This window comes from Piliocolobus tephrosceles, chromosome 2 (assembly GCF_002776525.5).
Source record: "Piliocolobus tephrosceles isolate RC106 chromosome 2, ASM277652v3, whole genome shotgun sequence".
NCBI classification, from domain to species: domain Eukaryota; kingdom Metazoa; phylum Chordata; class Mammalia; order Primates; family Cercopithecidae; genus Piliocolobus; species Piliocolobus tephrosceles.
Window position 1 is genome coordinate 125588206 of NC_045435.1, and position 10310 is coordinate 125598515.

At 38.4% G+C, this 10310-nt stretch overlaps 1 pseudogene across 1 annotated transcript; it reads left to right on the forward strand.

Annotated features, from left to right (window-relative positions):
• The first annotated feature begins 226 nt into the window (after positions 1 to 226).
• On the forward strand, positions 227 to 584 carry LOC111543535 (annotated as a pseudogene). Its single transcript, XR_002731902.2, has one exon. The product of XR_002731902.2 is annotated as a 60S ribosomal protein L37 pseudogene (transcript).
• Positions 585 to 10310: the final 9726 nt, after the last annotated feature.

The window sequence follows — 10310 nt, forward strand, 5'->3', positions numbered from 1 at the left end:
GGCAGAGACAAGTAAAGACCAGCAGAAAGAGAGGAAAGAGACAGAGAGAAAAGGAGGCAAAGAGAGAGAGGAAAAGACAGAGAAGAAGAGAAAGAGAGACAAAGAGGGAGTTAAGAGAGGGAGAGAGAGAGAGAGGCAGAGAGAGAGGAAGAGACAGAGGCAAAAGGAAAGTCAAAGAGAGAGAGAGACAGAAAGTCAAAGAGAGAAAGAGGCTCAGCTGCAGAAGCGAGATGACGAAGGGAACGTCATCGTTTGGAAAGTGTCGCAATAAGACGCACACATTGTGCCACCGCTGTGGCTCTAAGGCCTACCACCTTCAGAAGTCGACCTGTGGCAAATGTGGCTACCCTGCCAAGCACAAGAGGGCCAAGGCTAAAACTGGAGTGCCAAGGCTAAAAGACGAAATACCACCGGAACTGGTCGAATGAGGCACCTAAAAATTGTATACCGCAGATTCAGGCATGGATTCCGTGAAGGAACAACACCTAAACCCAAGAGGGCAGCTGTTGCAGCATCCAGTTCATCTTAAGAATGTCAGCGATTAGTCATGCAATAAATGTTCTGGTTTTGAAAAATAAAAAAAATAAAAAAAATAAAAAAAAGAGAGAAAGAGAAAAATATACAAGTAGTTAAGAAAACAAAAGCAGTGCACCCCATTCCTTTAAAAAGCCAGGGTAAATTTAAAACCTATAATTGATAATTGAAGGTCTTCTCTGTGACCCTACAACACTACAATACCACCTTGTTGTAAGTGTAAACAAGGGTGTAGCCTGAAAGCTCTGAGGCCCCTGACAACCTGTAGCCTTCCTATCAAAAATCCTTAACCCAGTAACCTACAGATGGCCCAAATGCATTCAATCTGCAGCAGCAACTGCTTTGCTAACAGAAGAACATAGAAAAATAACTTTTAGAGGTAACCCCATTGTGAGCACACCTCACCAGTTCAGAAGTATCTCAAGTTAAAAAAAAAAAAAAAAAAAAAAAATGATTTAACATTAACCACTGAAAATTTCATTAACCCAGCAGGTTTCCTAACAGGGAATCTAAATCTTAATTAACATACAAAGATCCAACCAGACTTAGGAGGAACTCCCTTCAAGACAGGATGATAGATGGTTCCCAACCCCCCCCCCCCCAGTAATTGAAGGAAAAAAAAAAATCTAAAGTCATCTATACTAATTCTAAGTTATTTTAGACTAAACAAGGTCTTACTAATATCAAAGGATAATTAAAATCCCAAACTTACAAGGTTTTCAACAAAAGTAAAGTTTGCTAAAAGTTAACAGTGTAACGTGTTATAGTGACCTCTATTCTTGTGGCCTTAGACAGTCTAGTCCACAGAAATAAAGGAAATTCGCTTTGGAAAAGAAGAGTTATCATCTTCAAAAAAGAAGGGGAAAAAAAGGGGTCAAAATTTATGTAAAAAGAATGTTATATGGTAAATTCTTGTCCTGAAATAAATTAACTGGTTGTTTAAAGAAAAAAAAGATTTGTACTAAGTCAGAAAGTTGAGACATGTTGAAGAATTGTCTGCGAAAGTGGTGAAAGAAACAAAAGGTTATAAAAAATTATATGTGAGAAATGTTCTATAATTTAAAAGTAATAAGGCCTCCTGAGTACTATTGAAGAAACAGTTTATGTGAAAGGTATATAAGGAAAGTAAAATATACCTTTGGTAAAAGGATTATAAGAAGGTATAAGAATGTAAATTTTTACCTACATTAAAAGGTTAAAAAAATGTTGTTTTGAAGGTTTAAGCAGGTTTTAAAACGTTAATTGTAAAGGAAATTCTGTGTGTAAACATATTAGCTAAAGTTAAAGGAGTATCATTCAGGTTTTCTGGGGACTGGACATTAAAGTAAAAACATTACAGGTTTTTCTTAAAGCACTAACCTGCTCTTTAACAAAAATTATAAAAAGTTAAAAAGAGTCTATACAAACCTTACCTTATGGTCTGACATTAAAAATTGAATAAATATGTCTACAACGTTTTATTAAAACTAGATTTACACTAATAGCACACTAATATAAAGGTGAACTTTAGTTTATCTGGTATAAAAATCATACAGGAAGCATTGTCAAATACAAAATGGTGTTTGGCTTCTTTGGTGTAAAAATAGGTGCTAAAGGAAATTTCTCAGTAGAAAGGCACCAAGGACTATAAAGTCCACTGCTGATGTCCCCACATTTAAAACCAAAGGTCAATTTCTTATAAATTATGTACTTGGTTTATCTTCCACTTTCCTTTCCCTCAAAACTAAGTCTTTTAGCACGTGTACCACCCCTAGAATTTCTAGTAAACCAGCACCAGCCTGAAGATCACATTTTCATAAAACATTGAAAAGAAAGGAAACTCGAACCAGCCTAGGAAGGACCTGACCTTGTGCTGCACTGAGACTGCTGTTCATACAACGAAAAAAGGATGGACTCATCACACCTGAGTCAAGAAAGCACCACTCCCTCCAGAGTCATGGGGCATAGTCCCTGGGGAAAACCCTACCTAACTAAAGCTAAGAAAAATTTAACTCTGTCATCTATTCTATTACTCTTTCTTCTTTCCTCTCTCTATTGCTGACCATCTAGTTATTAACATGACTGAGTCAATTTTGCCTCAAACTACTGCATTTAATGATTACCTCGTTATATACTGTGGGGATCTGCCAAGTCAAAGACAGCTCTCTACTTCAGAAAATTACCTCTGTTCCTTCTGACTGTCAGACTGGGCATTAGTAAATTAGGACTATTTAATCCAGGGAAATTTTGGCAAAGACTCCAGTATCAACTAGGAGTCTTGCCCCCCAACATAGAGCTTTTATGCCATAGTTGGTCCAATGTTCTGTGGACCACTAAAGAGCAAGGATGGACTGCCCCAACCAGTTTTTGTAATTTCCTAAAATCATACATTCATTTTACTAGAGGATCATAGAAGTTAAAGACTTAAAACAAACTTTGGCAATTAAAATATGATACCAAGATGCAAATGCCTGGTTGAAATGGATCAAATATTCCATCCGTACATTAAACAAAAGCAATTGTTATGCTTGTGCACATGGCAGTCCAGAGGCCCAGACTGTCACCTTTCCACTAAGGTGGTCCTCCAGTCGACCAGGTGTGGGCTGCATGGTAGCACTTTTCCAGGATTCTACAGCCTGGAGTAATAAGTCGTGCCAAGCTCTCTCTGCTGTATCCCAAAATTCAGCACCCTGCAGGTCAGCCCCTGAGGGCCATCCAGCTTCCATCTCCCAATGCTAAGTTCATTTTGTGTCTCTCATGACAGGAAGGAAACAGCATTCCTTGGAGATCTGAAGGGATGCAGTGAGCTTAAGAATTTTCCAGAGCTTATCAATCAGTCAGTCCTTGTTCATCCCCAAGTGGATATGTGGTGGTGGTATTGTGGTAGACCTTTACTGGGCACTCAGACAAATAGGTGGAGTGGCTCTTGTACTTTAATCCAATTGGCTATCCCTTTCACCCTGGCATTTCATCAACCAGAGGGAGGAAAAATAAGGCATTGTAAAGCGAGAGAAGCCCCTTTTGGGTCTTTCAACTCTCATGTCTATTTAGACGCAATTGGAGTCCCACAGGGAGTACCAGATCAATTTAAAGCTTGAAATCAAATAGCTGCAGAATTTGAGTCAATATTTTGATGAGTGATAGTTAATAAAAATGTAAATTGGATAAACTACACCTATTACAACCAAGAGCAATGAAGTTTTCATGAGTTGAAAGAAAAACTCATGTCAGCTCCAGCCCTGGGGCTACCTGTCCTAACAGAACCCTTTGCACTCTATGTGTCAGAAAGAGAAAAAATGGCAGCTGGAGTTTTAACCCAGATTGTGGGGCCCTGGCCAAGGCCAGTGACCTATCTCTCAAAACAACCAGACAGAGTTTCCAACGGCTGGCCCCCATGTCTAAGGACCCTGGCAGCAATGGCCCTGTTAGCACAAGAAGCAGATAAACTAACTCTTGGACAAAACCTGAATATAAAGCCTCCCATGCTGTAGTAGCTTTGATGAATACCAAAGGACATCCTTGGCTAACAAATGCTAGATTAACCAATTACCAAAGCTTGCTATGTGAAAATCCCTGCATAACCATTGAAGTTTGCAACACCCTAAACCCTGCCACCTTGCTCCTGGTATCAGAGAGCCCAGTTGAATATAACCATGTAGAGGTATTGGACTCAGTTTATTCTAGTGGGCTCAACCTCTGAGACCATCCTTGAACATCAGTAGACTCTAAGTGGTATGTGGGCAGGAGCAGCTTCACCAACCCCTGCAAAGTGACACTGAAGAAGAAGACAAGTCTCGTTCCAGCCACACCCAGAAGTTGACTGGTCCACGCATGGCCGAAGCATGAGAAAACTCATTGTGAGGCTCATTTTCCTTAAAATTTGGACTTGCACAGTAAGGACTTCAACTGACCTTCCTCAGACTGAGGACTGTTCCCAGGGTATACATCAATTGACTGAAGTAGGGCAAAAAGTTGCTACGGTCCTATTATTTTATGATTATTATTAAGTGTACCAGGACTCTACAAAGAACTTGTTTGTATAATGCTATTCTATACAAGGTATGTAGCCCAGGAAATGACCAACCTGATGTGTGTTATGACCCATATGAGCCTCCCATGATCACAGTTTTTAAAATAAGATTAAGGACGGAGGACGGGGGGGGGGGGGCTAACAAATGATACGAGTAAAGTGTGAGCCAAAACAGAAGAAAAAGGAGTGTCCAAACAAATCACCTTGAAATTTGATGCCTGTGCTGTCATTAATAGTAATAAGTTAGGAATAGGATGTGATTCTCTTAATTTAAAAAGATACTGTATGGCAGAAAATAAGTACATTTGTCATAAATTAGGACTGTGTGAAAATAAATGTGAATACTGGTCTTGTGTCATTTAGGCTATTTGGATAAAAAAGAAAAAGAATCTTGTCCACCTTCAGAAAGGGAAAAGTGGCCCTTCCTATACCAGTGGTCAGTGTAACCCCTTAGAACTAGTAATAACCAATTCCCTTAATCATCACTGAAGAAAAGGGGAATGTGTAACCCTAGGAATCAGTGGGACTGAATTGGATCCTTGAGTAAATATTGTGGTTTATAAATACTCTCTTGAGCCAGTATTTCAAAGTTTCTATGATGAACTGAATGTGCCAGTACCAGAAATTCCAGGAAAAACAAGAAATTTGTTTTTGTAATTAGCTGAGCATGTAGCCCGGTCTCTCAATGTCACTTCATGTTTTGTATGTGGAGAAACTGTAATGGGAGATCAATGGTCATGGGAAGCCTGAGAATTAGTACCTACAGACCCAGTTCCTGATAAATTCCCGACTCAAAAGAGTCACCCTGATAACTTCTGGGTCCTAAAAGCCTCAATCATAGACAATACTGACTAGCAAGAGTGAGGAAGGACTTCACCCTTCCTGTGGGAAGTCTCAGCTGCCTTGGGCAAAAACTGTATAATAATACTACAAAAACAGCCACCTAGTGGAGTTCAAACCACACTAAGAAAAATCCATTTAGTAAATTCCCAAAGTCGCAAACCGTGTGGACCCACCTGGAGTCCCACCGGGACTGGACAGCCCCCACTGGATTATACTGGATATGTGGGCATAGATTTTATTCCAAATTACCTGACCAGAGGACAGGTAGTTGTGTTATTGGCATTATTAAACCATCTTTCTTCCTACTGCTCACAAAGACAGGCAAACTCCTGGGTTTCCCTGTCTACGCTTCCTGCAAACAGAGAAGCATAGCTATAGAAAATTGGAAAGATAATGAATGGCCCCCTGAGAGAATCATACAATATTATGGGCCTGCAACTTGGGCACAAGATGGCTCATGGGGATACTGGACTCACATTTACATGCTCAATTGATTCATACGGTTACAAGCTGTCTTAGAAATCATCACTAATAAGACCAGCAGAGCCTTGACTATTCCGGCCCGGCAAGAAACTCAGATGAGAAATTGCTGTCTATCAAAATAGATTGGCTCTCGACTACTTGCTAGCAGCTGAAGGAGGGGTCTATGGGAAATTTAACCTTACTAATCGCTGTCTACACATAGATGATCAAGGGCAAATAGTTGAAGACATAGTTAGAAATATAACAAAATTAACACATGTGCCATGCAAGTGTGTCGTGGATTTGATCCTGGGGCCATGTTTGGAAAATGGTTCCCAGCTCTAGAAAGATTTAAAACCCTTATAATAGAAGTTATAATAGTAATAGAAACCTGCTTACTGCTCCCTTGTTCTTACCTGTACTTCTTCAAATAATAAAAAGCTTCATCGCTACCTTAGTTCAACAAAATGCTTCAGCACAAGTGTACTATATGAATAACTATTGATCTGTCTTGCAAGAAGACATGGGTCTTAAGAATGAAAGTGAGAACTCACACTAATGAGTGAGATTGTCAAAGGGGGGAATAAGGAGGAAACCACCCCTCATATTTTCTTATGCTCAATTTCTGCCTCTAAAGAAAGAAGAAATAAAAATTAAAGGCAGAAATGAAATCCACAGGCAGACAGCCCAGCGCCATGCCCTAGGCCTGGTTAAAGATCAACCCCTGACTTAATTGGTTATGTCATCGATAGATTGCAGACATTGTATGGAAAAGCACTGTGAAAATCCCTGTCCTGTTCTGTTCCGTTTTGACTACTGGTACATGCAGCACCCAGTCACATACCCCCTGCTTGCTCAATTGATCATGACCCTCTCATGCAGACCCCCATAGATTTGTAAACCCTCAAAAGGGACAGGAATTGCTCACTCAGGGAGTTTGGTTTTTGGATACATGAGTCTTGCTGAAGCTCCCGGCCAAATAAAGTCCTTCCTTCTTTAACTCAGTGTCTAAAGGGTTTTGTCTGTGGCTTGTCCTGCTACATTACCTATGGAAGCAAACCCTCCATTCCCCTCAGATCAGGAAGGAAGGAAAGAAAGAAGGAAGGAAGGAAGGAAGGAAGGAAGGAAGGAAGGAAGGAAGGAAGGAAGGAAGGAAGGAAAGGAAAGGAAAGGAAACAGCACTTAAGATCTGAGAGGGGAATCCTAAAATCATAACAGGGCAATTAATCCACCCAGCTTGCAGGCAAATAATATCCCTGAGTAAGATAATTTTTTACAAGGTTTAACTTGAAACACAACAACAGCAAACAATAATAACAACACAAAATAAATCAAGTATTTTTAAAATTATATAACATACAAAAATAGAATATAACACTAAAAAGAGGAAGAAGGAACATACCATATTTAGGATAACTAAACAACCAATACTGGTTAATTTTAGAAAATAAATCATAGAGGGCCTCAGCTTTTTACCTTTAAAAAATATGTAAACACTATGACACACAAATGTAAACAAAAGATGAAAACACAGTACACTGAGATGAAAAGAGTTGAGCTTAACAGTAGGTAGATATAAAGAGGTAACAGAAACAAACTAAAAGAAAACACAAAATAAATATAAATATTAATATACCTAGGCAGGGAAAAGGTGCCCATGAGCATTCAAGAGCAGCTCCTTTGGGGAGAAAAGTGAAATAAACTTCTAAATACACAAGAGAAGAAAGAAAATATAAAAATCATAAAATCAGAAATGATAGAATCATACATGATTTTTGAAGATGGTATATAAAGCAAGTGAAATTATAGTGGAAAGTTTATCTGAGATAACAAATAAATTGGCAGTGGAAAGAAAGCAAAATGTGCACTCTTAATAGGAGACAAAAGTTCAAAAAATAAGCAAAAAGAGCAATTCATTGTATGAAGTTTGCAAGTCACAAAAAATATATAACAGTGAGGACTATCTGTGCCTCAAACATGACCTCAGACCTCAAATAACTCAAATTCTGGTAGAAGCAATAAAAACTGGAATTAAACATGTAGAAAGCAACGAGACTATATATAAGTAAGAGCTGAATGGTATGTAAGGTTATAATGTAACCCCAGTGTGGAGATTGGAAGATCAGTGACATTTGCAGAAAAGAAAAAAAAAAGGTCATTGCCATTCATCATTTCCAACCATAATCAGCTATTCAAAATAAGAACTCAAATCCTGGAGTGGCTATACCACCTCTCTGGGACACAATGGACTTGTGGTTTTAGCATTTTTTATTGCCAATTTGTTTTGTTGTTTTTTATATTATAATATAGACAGACAAATAAATAAAATGTGATATACAAACACACACTTATACACACATGGAGTATTATTATTCAGCTTTACAAAGTAAGAAAATTCAGACATTCACTACATTAATGAACCTTGAGGACCTTAGGCTAAGTGAAATAAATCAATCACAAAAACACAAATACACTATAATTCCACTTACCTGAGGTATCTAGAGTAGTCAAATTCATAGTGACAGAGAGTAGAATTGTGGTTGACCAGGGCTGAGGGAAGAGGAAGTTGTTGTTTAATAGGCAGCGAGTTTCAGTTTTGCAAGATGAAAGAGTTTTGGCAATATGGATGTATTTCATGCCACAGAACTGTACATTTAACTATGGTTAAAACGTTAAATTTTATGTTATGTATATTTTACCACAACGACACATATTTCAAAAGGAATCAACAGGCCAAAACCTTCAGTAACATTATCAATTGACAACCACTCCAAACAGTGTGTGGAAAAATAAGGCCACTTTCCTGGCCTGCATTCTATAATGTCTTGGGTCCTGGTTTTTTCTGTCACTCTCTCACATCTGCATTTTCAGCCACCTCTACGTAGCTCCATCAATTCATAGTTGATCACTTTGCATTTCGGGTAAGAGAGTCCTATTGTCTCCAGTCAACTGGGGTCATGTTTTTTCATCACTTGCCTCCTATTCCTGTTTCCCCAAACTTTGACAATCTTTGGTAATTCTATCCTTAGCGAATGGATTACTCCACAAATTACTGTCACTATGTCCCCCAGCGTATCTGAGGTTATATCACAATTTTACACTCTGGATTAGATCCCTAGAATTTTGACTCTTGTCTAGAGTTCTGCTCGATTTTTAATGCACCTATCTAATACCTGTGGTTTTGCTTCTCATAAACTCAAGGTGTTTGATGAAACCATAATGTCTTTAGCTTCTCTCAATACTAGCTTGCTTTATGGTTTGCCTGAGAGGACAATGCATTTTAATAGGTTCCAAGAGTCTGCAATCAAGAACACCTAGAATTTGAGTAAGTGGGAACTAAAGAAAGGATTATCTGTTGTATGGCAAAGAAAAAAAGGAGAGATGAATTTTTATCAAGTTTTAATATGAAATAATGTTGAATATGTAAGGCCTAGTGAGATTACATTTTGTACTGTAATAGCCACTACAATTTTACCCAGAGGTTCAATTCATCCATAAGTTATTAGTGCAGACAGAAGTGAATTAATTTAAATTAGAGAAAATAGGCCTCCCTAGCTTCCTACATCATTAAGTCAAATCTGTCATTTATTTTTAAGACAAAGCTTTAATCTAAGCAATTTTCTTTTAAAGTTTTCTCAAATAAAAGCACCAGCAGTTGAGAACAGAATAGTCACTACCTGAGTCATCCTTGCAAATTCCTTAGGAGGACCACCTGAAGACAAGTGAGAATAGAAAGTCCTCCAGTTAGGGGATGTGCAACAGCAGGTGGCCCTCCTTGCCCATTCCTGAGGGCAAGGAATGCTGAGACTCTGCAGGGAGGGAAAGAGAGAAAAGAGGACAGGTTTGCAATGAAGATCACATGAAAATAATTAACCAGATGGGCAGCTGTGTCACAGCCGGGGACCAGAAAATGCATAGGAAATTGAAACACTAAAATAATAAAAAATAATTACTTAAGAAAAAATCAGCTAAAGTGAAATTGAGACCTCTATTGTTAACAAAGCCCAGGAACTAAGAGAAGCTTCCAGTGTTGCCTATAAAAATTGTGGGAACTGAATCAATGAAGAAAGGCCCTTTTGAGGCAGTTATCTGAGGTGTCTCTTTTAACCCAAAACAGACTTCCTTCTGCTCCTCAGATGTCACTCAAGCCCTGATCAGATGATATTTCTGGAGCAGTAGTAGGACCACACAATGACATTTCTCGTTTGCCAAAGCTGCCTGGAGGTGTAGTCTAATTGTCTTTTTCATTTCTCTTTTTTCTCTTTTTCTAATGCTGGCTAAAATAAAAACAATATAATAAAATGGAAAACATAGAAGCTAGGAGGCAAAGTTTTCCTTGTGGGAAGAAATGATAAGAGTTTCTCATATGATTGAGCTTTTGAAAAACTAAGAACAGCAAGAAAGTAACATTGTATTTAACATTATGACTCTGAAATCATACTGCTTGTATACATACTCTAGC